This window comes from Tachypleus tridentatus, chromosome 13 (assembly GCF_004210375.1).
Source record: "Tachypleus tridentatus isolate NWPU-2018 chromosome 13, ASM421037v1, whole genome shotgun sequence".
Lineage (NCBI taxonomy): Eukaryota > Metazoa > Arthropoda > Merostomata > Xiphosura > Limulidae > Tachypleus > Tachypleus tridentatus.
The window spans coordinates 10099163-10114068 of NC_134837.1; positions in this window are offsets into that span (position 1 = coordinate 10099163).

The following is a 14906-nucleotide window of genomic DNA, read 5'->3' on the forward strand; positions in this document are numbered from 1 at the left end:
GATAGTAACACTCTTCAAGTTGTTTTTCCTCTTTTTGTTTTGTTCTTCAGTTTCTTTACTTCCATCTTAATCTTCCTAAGCCACTGAAGCTCATCCTTATTCTAGTTTAACTCGACCTTCTAAGTATAAGTCATACCTTATTCTTTCTCGTAACCATTGATCTGTAATTTTTCCAAAATATGTAAGAAACGTGATACGTGGAGTAATATTTACTTGGTTAAATCATAATAATATAAATTATTCTTCTTTTCGTCTGCTCTTTTGCTCGGTCCTTAAGCAAAGACTCCGTTAACGTGACTATCTGTTAACAACAATCATTTCTAGCACATCAAGAACGTATGAAGATTAATTAATGCTGTTTCTCTACCAGATACGTTTCTAAGTTCTTGATGTGTTTCTCTTCCATTTATAGTAATTTTGAACATATTCTGTTAAGTATGGCTCTCGTAATTACTAAACGTTGCTCTGTTAACCCTGAATATTGTCTCCCATCGTTTTATTTATTTCTGCGCTGGACTGTCTAAAACTGAGATTCTTGTCGAAAAATTACGACCGAATCGGTCTTCTAACATTATTAATTCTGTAAACTGATTCCGATTTGAGGAATAATCAAACTTCAAAGTGTTCTAAGTTTCATTAAACATCCAATATCATTCATCAGTTAATTTTCCTTCTGACGACTAGGCTATTTACATTACAAAAGCTATTAAACAAGCCATTTAGATATCTATTCTAATTAGACTCGCTCTAGAACTTTCGGAAATTGTAAAATTATTTTAGATTGTAGAACTTTTATCCGAACTAGCGTGAACTTGAAACTAATGGTTAACCATTCTTTATGACGAGAAACCCACTTGAAATAAAAATATATCTCAGAACGGCTGGTATGGGTATTAACATTTTTATTGATAAGAAGAGAACATGTTTCGACCTTCCTAGGTCATCTTCTTAACTTCTGTAGATTTAATAAATGAGAGATATTTTGTTTTTCCTTAAGTAACGGTTTACATTAAAACTACCTAAACAAAATGCAAACTGCTTTATTAAAATAAATATTTATTGCTTAATTTTTCCAGTCTTATAAACACATAAACAGTTCTATCTGTTTGTCGCATCTTGGTGCTATCAATAGCACTGCGGTAAGTTTGTGAACTTATAAAGCTAAAAACGAGGTTTCGATACCCATGGTTGGCACAACACAGATAGCCAAGCGTGTATCTTTGTGCTTAACTGCAAACAAAAAAAACACAGCTTACTATAAAGATGATTCATTATCTTTGTCTCTGTGTGTCAGCATTCATCATTTAGCTTTGGCAAACTCGAATGCCGTAATGTTTTGGACTGGAAACTAACAATGTACATGGACTTTTTGTTCTAGAATCTTACAAAAAGAGGTGTACATGGACTTTTTAAAGTTACTACTGTTTAGGTTCCATAAATGGTAATGTCATTTAAGTTACAAATGTTTAGGTTCCATAAATGGTAATGTCATTGAAGTTACTACTGTTTAGGTTCCATAAAGGATAATGTCATTAAAGTTATTAGTGTTTAGGTTCCATAAAGGGTAATGTCATTAAAGTTATTATTGTTTAGGTTCCATAAAGGATAATGTCATTTAAGTTACAAATGTTTAGGTTCCATAAATGGTAATGTCATTGAAGTTACTACTGTTTAGGTTCCATAAAGGATAATGTCATTAAAGTTATTAGTGTTTAGGTTCCATAAAGGGTAATGTCATTAAAGTTATTATTGTTTAGGTTCCATAAAGGATAATGTCATTAAAGTTATTAGTGTTTAGGTTCCATAAAGGGTAATGTCATTAAAGTTATTATTGTTTAGGTTCCATAAAGGGTAATGTTATTAAAGTTATTACTGTTTAGGTTCCATAGAGGGTAATGTCATTAAAGTTACAACTTTTTATGTTCCATAAAGGGTAATGTCATTAAAGTTACTGCTGTTTAGGTTCCATAAATGGTAATGTCATTAAAGTTACAACTTTTTATGTTCCATAAAGGGTAATGTCATTAAAGTTACAACTTTTTATGTTCCATAAAGGGTAATGTCATTAAAGTTACTACTGTTTAGGTTCCATAAATGGTACTGTCATTAAAGTTATTACTGTTTAGGTTCCATAAAGGATAATGTCATTAAAGTTATTACTGTTTAAGTTCCATAAAGGGTAATGCCATTAAAGTTATTACTGTTTAGGTTCCATAAAGGGTAATGTCATTAAAGTTACAACTTTTTATGTTCCATAAAGGGTAATGTCATTAAAGTTATTACTACTTAGGTTTTAGGTTCCATAAAATGTAATGTCATTAAAGTTATTACTGTTTAGGTTCCACAAAGGGTAATGTCCATCATGTCAGTTTAAATTCAATGCTCATCAACTCAAATTAATGCTACCGTCAATCAACATCTTTTTAAGTCAACATTAACCAATTTTTTCCCAAAAACTAATATATATCAGTTACTTTTATACAGTAAAGCGGCTTGGATCTGTATGTCTGTTTGTTTGTCCAGGTTTCTGACGTAGATCTCTATTAATTTGAAGGAGTTTTGGATAAATCTCGAAGGGATTCTAAAACTCATTACTTTATCCGTTTTTTTTTATTTTTACGAATATAACAGCTATTTCAATTCCCCCTCCTACTACTTTGTGTGTTAAAGCCAACAAAGTGACGCACATCGTCCCATAATCATACGAAACCGACGAAACCGGTCACAGATATTTTTGCAATTTAAATCTGGTACTGAAAGTCTTTGTTTGATATGAAACGACATTGATGATACAGGAAACGTTTTATTTTGTACCATACGATGGTTTTCTTTGATCCAGTTTTGTATTGGAAGGTCCTCCCATTGGTTCAGCAGTTAGCTTATAACTCTCAAAATCTGGTTTCGATACTTGTGATGGGCACAGTACAGATAGCTCATTGTGTAGCTTTGTGATTAATAGCAAACAAAATGTATGGAACGACAATTTATTTCTTAGTATAGACTGAGTTTTGTTCTACACCGCACGACAGTTTTCTTACTGGTTCAACCGGTGTTTGACTGCTTGGCAGTGACTAGTCAATAGTAATACAAAGAGTCAGCTTCTCCACAGTAACGAAAAACGAAAGTTAACTTATGGCATCTTACTACCTGGTGGGCCCAGCATGGCCAGGTGGTTAAGGCACTCGACTCGTATCTGTAGGTCGCAAGTTCGAATCCCCGTCACACCAAACATGCTCGTGCTGGCGTTATAATGTGACGGTCAATCCAACTATTCGCTGGTAAAAGAATAGCCCAAGAGTTAGCGGTGGGTGGTGATGACTAGCTGCCTTCCCTCTAGTCTTACACTGCAAAATTAGGGACGGCTATCGCAGATTGCCCTCGTCTAGCTTTGCGTGAAATTAAAAACAAATCAAACCACCTAGTGACGCTGTTGTCATTCAGGGGATTACTCTCTGTTATTGTTACCAGAAAATAAACTTAGTAAAGTGTTTTAATAAAAGTTATGTGGGCTTAATTACATTTTCTTTTTTACCAATTTTACTTAAGCATTTGTCCCTTCAATCACTTTATGGGTTTTATACAGCGTACTGCCTGTAAAACTGTTAACAAGAAGTTTAAGATAAAATATCCTTGTTTTTCTTAACTAATGGTTCAGTTTTATGTGAAAATAGCCACGTGAACTTCCTCTACTATATATATTAAACAGATATGTCTGTCGTGCATGTGCCTTGAATTTTGAGGAAATGTTGATTTGTCACACTGATAAGCTCTATGTAAATGGTAAGAAAGTTTAACTTAAAATGAAATTGCCAAAATAAAACAAAACTCATTAAAAACAAACAAGAGAACTAAACAAAGCATAAGACAGTGGAAGAATAAATAAATAAACATGTATATGTTTAGATAGAGTAATGGGGAAAATGTTGTGATTTTATATTTACAACAAGTCAATACAAAAGGTATACAATGACAAACTGTATTGGTTACTATCGAAGAAACATGGTAGCAGAAGTTACGTATTTCTACACTAATACTTGATGAAATATCAAAACATAATTATTATCAGCAGAAAAACCCCCAGAAACAAACAAAAATACATCTCAGGACTAATAAAGCAGAGAACAACGTTTCGACCTTGCAAGGTCATCTTCAGGTTAACAAAAATACATCTCAGGACTAATAAAGCAGAGAACAACGTTTCGACCTTGCAAGGTAATCTTCAGGTTAACAAAAATACATCTCAGGACCAATAAAGCAGAGAACAACGTTTCGACCTTGCAAGGTCATCTTCAGGTTAACAAAAATAAGCAAACAAAGGAAATCCAAATTGTACAGAGAGATGTAACGAAATGTAAATGTTGTTACTGATAGCTACCCGGTTTTTTAACATCGTAAAATAATGTGGCTGTGCGGTTCATTAGTAATTCAACAAATCAATACCTATTAATTTTCACTCGCATTTATCGCTATGGTGAATACGTTTAAAAATACTTCATGCGTAAGGGTTTAAATATTGTGCAATGTAACGGAGCCCTAAAGAGAAGGGAGATAGACATCACTGCCAACTCTTGAAATACTCTTTTAACAAGGAATAGTTTAATAACGATCTGCAAATTGCGAGTTGTGCACCCTGGGCACCTGTCCATGCCAAGCTTTGTTTGTAAGGATTCACTTTCCCTTCCAAATGTTTCTTCAATATAGAATTAATATTGAATGGACGCTTTTACTATTTTAATATTATTGTATTGTTACTATTATTTGTCCCCCGCTAGAACAGCGGTAATTCTACGGATTTTCAACGCTAAAATCAGAGGTTCGATTCCCCTCGGTGGACTCAGCAGATAGCCCGGTATGGCTGTGCTATAAGAAAACACACATATACTATTATTTATTTATTTTATACTCATAAATGTTTGTGATATCTTCAGTTCATACATATTTTCAACTTAAATAAATATTTTAATAGTTATTGTTTCTTAAAATTTGTACAGACGATCTAAATGTCTGTTTGTTTGTTTTGAATTTCGCGCAAAGCTACTCGAGGGCTATCTGCACTAGCCGTCCCTAATTTAGCAATGTAAGACTAGAGGAAAGGCAGCTAGTCATCACCACCCACCGCCAACTCTTGGGCTACTCTTTTACCAACGAATAATGGGATTGACCGTCACATAAACGCCCCCACGGCTGAAAGGGCGATTATATTTAGTGCGGTCGGGATTCGAACCCGCGACCCTCAGATTACGAGTCGAGCGCCTTAACACGCTTGGCCATGCCGGGCCAGAATGTGTATTTTGTGCTTTTGTGCACAAGTGAATGAAATTAGTTTATCTAGTTTAATCCCTTTTATGACGTTGCCCTCATGCTTCAGATAATGCACAAAGTACACCTCTAGTGGTTGTTAGTTAAATTATAAAATTTGACTAAAATATTATATGTAATAACAGATATTATTTTTATGAAAAGACTAGTTCTTCTGATAATTCATGGTATAAAGCGGTAACGAAACGAGCTGTGTTTCATATTTCGTTCACAGGATAAACCAATTGATAGTTTGTTTATTTCTTACTTCAACATTTCATTTTTATAATATAAACGTTAGTTTCTTGTTATTTGCATTTTCTAACAGAAAATTTGTAGACGAACCATTAGTCTTAATGAGGCCCGGCATGGCCAAGTTCGTTAAGGCTTTCGACTCATAATCCGAGGGTCGCGGGTTCGAATCTCGGTCGCACCACACATGCTCGCCTTTTCAGCCGTTGGGGCGTTATAATGTGACGGTCAATCCCACTATTCGTTGGTATAAGAGTAGCCCAACAGTTGGCGGTGAGTGGTGATGACTAGCTGCCTTCCCTCTAGTCTTACACTGCTAATTTAGGGACGGCTAGCGCAGATAGCACTCGAGTAGCTTTGCGCGAAATTCAAAACAAATCGAAACGTCTTGAACCAAAAGTGATTCGCAGTTTTTCTTAATTTTAGTTACTTGACAGATTATGGCGTTGTCAAACCGTGAGAACGTTTAGTTAATCCTGATGTTAAACCATACTTGTTGCGAATTACAAGGGCATCACGTGGAACACATTCTACAAAATTCGTTGGAGTGCGTATGGTTTCATGGTTTTCATATACCCTGTAAAACCGAACAAAAAAATACGTACATACACGAGATAATGACGTCATCTTTAAACATTACACTTACCCGGCGAACCAGCGTTTTTAACGCGTTCCGCAGACGACGTTGGGCCAGGTTGCTGGGAGGATTTCCATTGGCGGTGAGGCTTGTCCTCTAACAAAAAAAAAAAAAAACACACAAAAATAAAACAAATAAATAATTCGACAATGAAACACAAAGAAGAAACATCATCAGATTATCCCTGAAAACTGATATCTGTCACTCGTATTTTTCATATGATTCACCGGTTTATTTCATGCATTAAAAGATAGAAGAGTACAGCAAATATAAATATCCAACAAAATTAAACGTCAGTACGAGAAGATAAAGTAAAAAATATAATGTTAAATATTATACATAAATTTTAGTTGTACAGTACAGTGTATGGAGAACCCTTACTAAACTCGAATACAAAATTTTAAATAACCTTAACCATTCACTCTTTTATGTGCTTAATGTAATAACTTTCTGTCACATAAGAAATAAATATGAAATATACAAAGAACTGTACATTAGGATAAAGAAAAAAATTATTATATAGCATATCAAATTCTCAATGACTGTAATTGTTGTATTTGTATATTTATAATAAATATGTAAAATATTATTCGGTTTTGTATTAACTTACTGGTTTCATAAGACACCTAAGGTTTCCTTGTGCTTAGAAATTAATTAATATTATTCAACTCATATTTACTGGTAACAGCGTGTCAGTTATTGGCATTCTTTATGTAATCTGTTCCTTATAGATAACTAGCTATAAATACATGCTAGTTGGCAACCTTCCTTGAGCTAGTAGTTATAACGTAGGTGCAGTGCACTCTGTGTGTCAATGCTTATTTGTGAGTAAAACGTGATTTGAAGAGAGATTGTCGCGCTAACGTAGGGCTAAGCTTTTTTGCACTTTCTTTCATCACGAGTTTGACAAGGTGGACTGAAAATAAACATCTATCGGCATTTTCACAGGTATCAGCATTTGATGCACGACATTTAAAAATGAATGTTCTAACAACAACAACAGATGTTATTTCAAACTAAAATTCACCCCATTAGCATCAGATGCTGAGCTAAATGTTTTTGAAATCACTGAGAAAGTTTCTTTCAATGTAGAAAACCTATGAAGGATAAAGCTTCAAATCTAATCATTTCTCATACTAGCTGGATAAGGAAGATATGAAAGTGTCATGTCAAATATCATGCTTGGACGAAATCAAGTTAAGAAAGCGAGAACACCTACTTTCGATTCTAACTGGCAGAACCTACTCAAGAAAAGAATGATTTTGTTTGATATAGCTGCTTGCTAAAGTATTTTAACATCTCGCAAATCTGATCCAATTCATCAAGTTCCTATTCATGAAAGAGAATTTTTGATTATCCAGCAAACACAACGAAAAATTGACACTGAAAAAGTAAATATCATACTATAATGGAACTCTTGCTTATATCATACTGGGAAAAAACCTTTTTATTACGCAATGTGCAACCCCTAACTTCACGAAGTTTTTATTATGCGTGCACGTAGATTTGCAATAGGGGTCACATTTTTCCGTTTCGCCTCCGTTTTCCGTCAAGGAGAACTTTATTTTTCTCCGTTCTCAGGGTATAGATATGACGTCATGAATATGTCACACGCGGATTTAATGCAACATGCAACGGCGTCATTTATACAAATATAATAGTTCTCTATGTTGTATGCCCATGTAAATATTTCATAGAGTATGGATGGATTTTCACTAAAATTAGCATTGAAGTTTATTAGTTCAATGAGGAAATACACACAAATGTTCGATTTTCTATTTGGCGGTTTTCATGTTTTTTGCGTGTTTTCTTAATACTACTTCTTCACTGTTGATAAATATTCACCAAATTTGGTATGAAGGTTTGTTGGGTTCATGAGGAGATACATGCAAGTTTATGGTTTCACATTTTTTTTGTTTTGCTGTTTTTATGGGCATTTTCTATTTTAATTATAAATAAAAAACAACAACTTTTCACATCCCAAGATAGCCTTTCATTAATCATGAATTTACATGAGTTCCGTCCAGGGTACAGTCGCCCCAGCTAGTAATACAAAGAAACTATGAAAATGTAATGAACGTCAAACGAAGAGTCAGAAGAGGACATTAGAAGATGAAGCAAGTACGAGTATTGCAGAATTGTTTCAAAATTCTTCATAATTTTAATTAGACTCAAAATGTTGAGCCTAACAATTTTGGTACAGTTGTTACTTCAAACTCATCTGGTGGAAGAATGATTGAACCTTCTACATCATATGAGATAAGAACTCGTATGACTATACTGGCTAGGACTTGTGATCAGTATGGTTTTTAGAATGTTCTGCAGCAGCCATCACTAATACTGTGAAGCAAGATCTTGACATCACACAAAAGAGACAACTTAATCGTTTGACATAAACTGAGACGAGAAGGAAAGAAGCAGAGCAGAAACGCACAAGATAGTGTCAAATAGCTGCAGTAACTTACACTGCAATGTATGAGCTCAAAACAAGAACGAAATATTATTTCAAACCTAACATAGAGGAGAATATTACTCTTGTCCAGCCCATCAATGGATTCCAGTTCATGATGAGGAGGACCTTCTAGAGAAGGTCCTGTACTTTCAGTTTACCTTTTCTGGTATATGAACATCCATCAGCGTGTTTGCTGTGCATGGTGACCCGTGAACGGGAGGACAGAATTATGGCTGTTGAGGGACTTGACCCCAACAGGCTACTCTGGCCTTGAATGTCTGTAAACGGGTAGTCTTGAACTAGCTTCCTAAGGCTCAATCGGCTGATCTTGTTGGGGTAGGGTCAAGTGAGTACCAGTGTTAGACGTTCTCAACGGGTGTTATGGACTGTGTGTTCGGCTGATCTTGTTGGGGTAGGGTCAAGTGAGTACCAGTGTTAGACGTTCTCAACGGGTGTTATGGACTGTGTGTTCGGCTGATCTTGTTGGGGTAGGGTCAAGTGAGTACCAGTGTTAGACGTTCTCAACGGGTGTTATGGACTGTGTGTTCGGCTGATCTTGTTGGGATAGGGTCAAGTGAGTGCCAGTGTTAGACGTTCTCAACGGGTGTTATGGACTGTGTGTCTGTTGCTGGTGTTTGAGTGTAGTGTTCAAGAAATTCTAGCGTTGTTGCGGTGTCCTTGTTTGACATTGTAGTAAGTTCTCTCGCAGGTCTTCATAGTAGGTGGGGTCAGTAGGCGCTGAAATTTCCTCTATTTATTATGGATATCCCAATCCAAAATAATAATAAGACTGAAAAAAAAACAGATAATTGGGAAACGCCCAAGCATAGACGCTCTGACTGAGCAGTTACCATCACAGTCGGATTCCACACTTTGACTTCTCATTCTTTATTTATTACCTGTGAAATCTTCAATGTAGATGTCTCCCTTTTTAATTCAAAAGAGATTAGAGAGGCTTGTTGGCTCCCCTAAATCAGTCAAAAAGTTGTGCTTTGACGACAACGTTTTGGTCGAAACATCTGCACCATAACACAACAAACTCCTCCTGAATTCGAAGGCCATTAAGGATATACCCATCAAGGCTACTTTCCTTGCTACTTTGAGTTCCTCAATAAGAGTTATTGTTGAAAGGGATTTAAAAAACATTTTCAATTTGGAGATCGTTGCTGGTTTCTCCAGCCAAGGCGTTTCTGCACTGCGCCATACCTCCATTCATAAGGACGGAATTATGTTGCTTATAAATGTTCTTATATTTATGTGTACATCGCCACGTTCACCTTGAACTCCAAGGTGAGACCACATATTCCCAACCCTCTCTAATATTTCCAATGTTAACAGTTTGGTTATTCGAAGGCATCTTGTCATGGTTCTTTGATCTGTGCGAAATGGAATTTTACTGTTTTAACTGCAGTTGTTCCCAGCTTGTTACTTTCGTTTTTGCCCTAGGTGGGTGGAAGAGAAAAACGTTTAAAGACTGTGAACAATATTTCCGACCTCGAGGCTCGGAAGCTACTGTAGCCACTTCAACAGGGACATATGCTGCTGCACTATGTTCCACAGTTACAGAAGGAGTGTAGACAGATCATTTCCTACCTCCGACAGAGTCATTCTCCAACCATGTGATGAGTCTCTTGCCCTCCATGGTTAAAGGAGTAACAACTCCTGTATCTAATTGTGGCCAATTATGAAAACGTATAAAATCCGGGACATATTGTCATTATAGGGCCAATCCGAATAATATCACATGCTGCATGCTGGCTAAACAATTAAAAATTGAAAAATTCTTAAAAATTCAATTTTTAATAATGCCAAATACACCAGTTCACCAGGTAGTTGTGTTCCAGTGGACCTATCCACCCTTTCTTCATCTGTAAACAAACTGCGATCAATAATATGTTGAGTAATGTGATTTTTATTTTCATTACATGTATAAGCTTAATCAGTGTATATTTGTATTGTGTAAAAACTTCATGTATGCACCGGAATGGATCAGCCTCATATGACAACATTCTGAAGACAGGATCTAATGACTTAGTTCACAGCTTCATAACTGTATTCCGCTAGCAAATCACTGGGTCTGTTTGCCGAAAATCGTATGATATTTCTTTTAAAGAGTTGACGTAAATGCGATGTTATACCTATAACATATGAATCAGGTTGTAAAACAAAGAGAGATACCAGTATCGCTATTACTTCAGTTAGGTTCGGAACGGTTTAAGTATGCACTTATTTCAAAATGAAATTGATTCCGTTTCAAATAGACGATTTTTTATGTTTCTGGTTCGATTTTACTTACCGTTACGGAAGTTTTGAGCAGAGGTTGCGTAATTTGAAGCCTCTCCAAACATATTCCACGAGTTATTAAAACTACTGGTAATATCCTCCATTAAGTGATTAGGACTATCAACCTGCTCAGGAATTTCTATAGAGTAGTAGAAATTAAAACCGTTAAATTAAAATCTAAAATTGTGGAAACTAGATTTAAACTAAACATATCAAGTCGAACTTTGAACAATGTGAAAAAACATTCAGACTAAATTTTGTTTGTGTAGAAAGGGAAATTAAAATATCAAGCTTATGGATTAAAATAGACTTACTACTTTGTATCAAACTATATATATATAAATACAAATATATATAAATTTAAAAAATCTATGTGTCTGTATATCTGTCTGTTATCTAACTACGCCTTGGTCGCTGAGCCAGCCGCAATCAAACTTTGTGGGATGAAAGTTTGGAATAAGGAACATGTTGATGGGTGTTTACAACCCTTTCCACCCCGACTATTTCTGTTATTGAGTATTTATTATGTTTGACGTAAGTTAACATTAAATATATTCAAAGCTGGTACCACCTTCTTATACCAGAAACAAAAAAAATATTATTAAATCTACAGGTATACAATGCAAACAAATTTGTTGTCTGTATGTTCGTTATCTAATTACTAGGTTGCTGGGCCAGTATTAAACAATCTTTGTAAAACGTTAGTTTTGATTTTCTTTTTTGTTTTAATTTGGCGGAAAGCTACTCGAGGGCTATCTGAGCTAGCCGTCCCTAATTTAGCAGTTTAAGACTAGAGGGAAGGCACCTAGTCATCACCACCCACTTCCAACTCTTGGGCTACTCTTTTACCAACGAATAGTGGGATTGACCGTGACATTATAACGCCCCACAGCTGAAAGGGCGAGCATGTTTGGTGCGACCGGGATCCGAACCCGCGACACTCGGATTACGAGTCGAACGCCTTAACACGCTTGGCCATGCCGGGCCTGTTGGTTTGGAATAAAGGGCATGCAAGTGGGAGTTCACAGCCCTTAACCCCTTTATTTCTGTTATTGAGCACTTATTATCTTTGACTTTAGTTAACGCTAAGCACATTCACAGATCGCGCTATGTCTACACAAAAATAGCTCTTAATCTATCTCTATATATGCATGTTAATTGGAGTTTATAACCTTTACACCCTATTATTCCTGTTCTTGAGCATTGAACAGGTCAACAAATTTTTTCGAAATCTCAGTTGCATAAGATTTTTTTACTCATTCTTACCCTTTGTGACCTGCTAAATTCAAATATGAAAACGGTTCAGCTCTACATGCTCTAGTTTTAATGCAATTTTAAGTTTTTTATTCTAGCCGTTTGTGGTCAAATTAACACGTTTCCTGCGATGCCTATATTGGCAAACCGGCAACTGCTGCGATGCTCTTGTACATCTAACAGCTTCAGTGCTGCATGAGCTATGATAACGTGAGGTTGTCGTTACATTTGTCTCTAGCCTGCAACTTAGTTAAAGGTAAGACAATAGTGGGACACCGGTAGGTCCCATCGCAGGAAACGTGTTAATTACTTACACGTTTATGTTATCAACAGAGATATTAAAATTGTTTTGATTTTGTTTCAGATCTGATCATGGCTACAAGGAGACATCAATGTGAGAACAAGCCGGACGCTTTCTGTTGTATTTGTGGATGCTTCACGCTTATTCGTCAAAGGCATAATATAACATCGTTTGTGAGGCGTGCTTATAAAGCGTACTTTGGACTTGCTCTTGGTGACCAAGACATGAAATGGGCCACATATTGTGTGTCATAACTGCGAGGAAATGCTGCGTGACTGGACAAAAGAAACGTAAGGGTTTACCTTTCGGAATTCCCATGACCTGGCAAGAACCGATGGACCACACAACTGACTGTTATTTTTGTCTGGTCAATACAAAGGGCATTGGCAAGAAAAACAGACACAAAATCTCATATCTTAGTATTCCCTCAGCAATCCGACCTGCTCTGCACTCTGATGAGCTCCCAATCCCAGTTTTTAAAGGATTTCTTCCATCTGAAGATGTGGGTAGTGACCAAGAGCAAGAGACTGCTGATGAAACTCAAGAAATACTTTCAGAATCTGGCGATCCTTCTTATGAGACCCCACAGTCATTAACTCCTCAACAGTTTAGCCAGCCAGAGTTGAATGACCTTGTGCGTGATTTGGGTCTCTCCAAAAATGCAGCTGAAGTGTTAGCTTCCAGGATTCAAGAAAAGAATCAGCTGAGCCATACAACTAAAGTGTCATACTTTTTAAAATCAGGGAGCAGGCTTTTGTGCCATTTTTTACAGAGGAGAATATGTTTGTTTATTGTCATAATATCTCAGGTCTTCTCCAGGAATTAGGGATGCCAATATACCATCCAAATGACTGGCAATTATTTCTAGATTGTTCTAAGCAAAGTTTGAAGTGCGTTCTACTTCATAATGACAATGTCTATGCAGCTGTTCCAATTGGACACTCTGTGTATTTACGAGAGGAATATAATGACATTAAGACTGTAATTGACCTACTAAAATACCACAAGCACAACTGGACAATTTGTGTGGACCTCAAAATGGTTAATTTCCTCCTAGGTCAACAAAGAGGATTTACAAAGTACCCCTGCTATCTTTGCATGTGGGACAGCCGAGCTCGAGAAAAGCACTGGAACCAGGGAGTGGCCCATACGTGAGACTCTGAAGGCGGGTATGCCAAATATTGTCAACGATCCAATTGTCAGTCGAGAAAAAGATCATATTTCCTCCTCTCCATATCAAGCTGGGCTTGATGAAACAGTTTATAAAGGCGTTGAATACTGACGGTGAATGCTTCCAACACATATTTTCTGTGCTCCCTGATTTGTCCTTCGAGAAGATCAAGGCAGGTGTTTTTGATGGACCACAGATTCGTGCACTTGTGCGTGATCAAGAATTTGCCAGAAAGATGAACGACAAGGAAAGGACTGCATGGCTTTCATTTGTGGCGGTGATGGCAAACTTTCTCGGCAATAAAAAAGCTGACAACTATGAAACCCTTGTAGCGAATATGTTGTCAGCTTTTCGCGATCTTGGATGTAACATGAGTGTCAAACTCCATTACCTGTACAGTCATCTTGACAGATTCCCTGAAAACCCAGGAGCTGTAAGTGACGAGCAAGTCAAGCAGTTCCATTAGGACCTCAAGACCATGGAAGAGCGTTACCAAGGAGATGGGACAAACATATGATGGCAGATTACTCCTGGAGCATTAAACGAGAATGCCCTGAGACAGTCCACAAACGCAAGAGCTACAAGCGGAAATTATGCCTGAGTAGACTGCAATTGAGCTTTGCCTCCTCATAGTAGCAAATGTCTTATCTACTAATCAGTTTTATATAAATAAATTGAATTATAACTTGATATAAAATTGAATTTATATAAATAACTTTAATACATTTATACTATCTTGCATTTCTTTTTTATTACCCAGCTATATTAAAGAGTTTTATAACATATTTTATCACACATATTTTCATGATAGACTACGACGTCAATGTGATGATGACGAAATTTTGATTTTTTAAATACCTTGATTGCAAAAAGTAGAGCACTGAGGAAAAAAAACTACAGATCTGAAATCAGGGCAAGAAATTATGTAATACCAAGTTTTGATATAAATGCAACAAAACTTTGTTGACCAGTGTTATCTTTGACTAAGTTAACGTTAACTATATTCATAGATGGCGCCAATTACAAAGATCTTTATTAGATTTTGATTTTATATAAAAGAGCAAAAAAAAAAAAAAATTACGTGTCTGCCTGTTTGTCAGTTATCTAATTACTCATATGTCGCTAGGCCGATCAATCAAACTTTGTTGAATAATAATTTGGAATAAGGGCATGTTAGTGGAAGGTTCTCAATTTCTTCTTATCCCATTATCGCTTTTTTTATTGGGTATTTATTATCTTTGACGTAAGTTAACACTAC